The sequence below is a fragment of the Cebus imitator genome, unplaced genomic scaffold (assembly GCF_001604975.1).
Source record: "Cebus imitator isolate Cc_AM_T3 unplaced genomic scaffold, Cebus_imitator-1.0 Scaffold80, whole genome shotgun sequence".
NCBI classification, from domain to species: Eukaryota; Metazoa; Chordata; class Mammalia; order Primates; family Cebidae; genus Cebus; species Cebus imitator.
Genome location: NW_016107395.1, coordinates 452,152 through 453,760, shown reverse-complemented (window position 1 = coordinate 453,760; position 1,609 = coordinate 452,152).

Here is a 1,609-nt window from a genome sequence, read left to right as displayed (position 1 = left end):
ACACCAATGCACTCCAGCCTGAGTGACAGAGTGAGACTCTGTCTGAAAAAAAAAAAAAAAAAAAATTAGATATGAGTTCTTCATAGATGTCCTTTATCATGTTGAGAAATGTCCCTTCTATTTCTATTTTGTTGAATGTTTGTAATGAAAGGGTGTTGGATTTTGTCAAAACTTTTTATGCATCTATTCAGATGATCATTTGCTTTTTGTTCTTTATTCTCAATAGGGTGCATTACATTGATTGGTGTTCATGCTGAAACATTACATTCCTAAAATAAATCCTCATTTGGCCATGGTGTATAATTCTTTTTATACACGGTTTGACTCCATTTGCCAGTATTTTAAGGAATGTTGTGTCTATACTAATATGGAATAGTGGTCTGTAGTTCTCTTTTCTTCTGATATATTTTTCTGCTTTTGGTTTCAAGGTAATATGGGCCTCATAGAATGAGTTGGAACATGTTCTCTTGTCTTATTTTTTGGAAGGGTTTGTAAAGGATTGGAAGAACTCCACATCTGCCCATCTCTATCCTCCTCCCTATCTTCCCATTAGTAACCACTTGTGTTAGTTTTGGGTCACCTTTTCAGTGTTCCTTTCATGCAAATGTAAGAAAATACAAATATATGTTCTTATTTCCCCTCTTACACATAATTTGTATATGCAAACTACCTGTGTGTGTGTGTGTGTGTGTGTGTGAGAGAGAGAGAGAGAGAGAGAGAGAGAGAGAGAGAAACAGAGGCAGAGACAGAGAGAGTTTGAAGTTATGAGAAGAGAAGAAAATCATGAAACAGCCATTAAGTTTTTCAGTCTAAGCATCCTTGGAGTCTTTCAGTCTAACCTACTTTGGTTAATTATCCTCATTCCACCCCTTCATTTATCTCTACCATGGTAACTAATGTGTCAAAATCTAGTATCTCAAAATCACAACCCTATTTAAGTACAGTCCACCTGTTCACTGACTATACTCCGTGATTGGTCTTACTTTAAATTCATGATCACGAACTTCAAGTGGACCCTCAAGTGGCAATCACACCGCTTTGCCTAGTCCACCGAGTCATTCACTACGATTATTTCACACTTTCTCCTCTAAACCTACTCCCACAAACTCACTTTCTGGTAATAATCTTTTTTTCCTACTTCACTGAGGAAACAAACTGAGAAAACTTCCACCCACTCCCACTGGATCAACGCACTCTGCCTTTCTTCCTCCTTCTCTATGCTCCTAACTCAGTAGCTAGAAATTCTCTCATGTTTCTCCTTGAGAGGCCCTGAAAGGAAGGAAGATAAGTCTAGAAACATACTGCATCTTTTCTATTTCAGAATTCCTGGGATACTTATCACAGCAAACTGATTAAGAATACTATTGGGCATGGTTGGGCATGGTGGCTCATGCTGTAATCCCAGCACTTTGGGAGGTTGAGGAGGGCAAATCACTTGAGGTCAGAAATTCAAGACCAGCCTGTCCAACATGGTGAAACCCTGTATCTACTAAAAATACAAAAATTAGCTATGTGTGGTGGGACGTGCCAGTGGTCCCAGCTACTCAAAAGGCTAAGGAGATAAAATCCCTTGAACCTGGGAGGTAGAGGTTGCAGTAAACCGAGATCA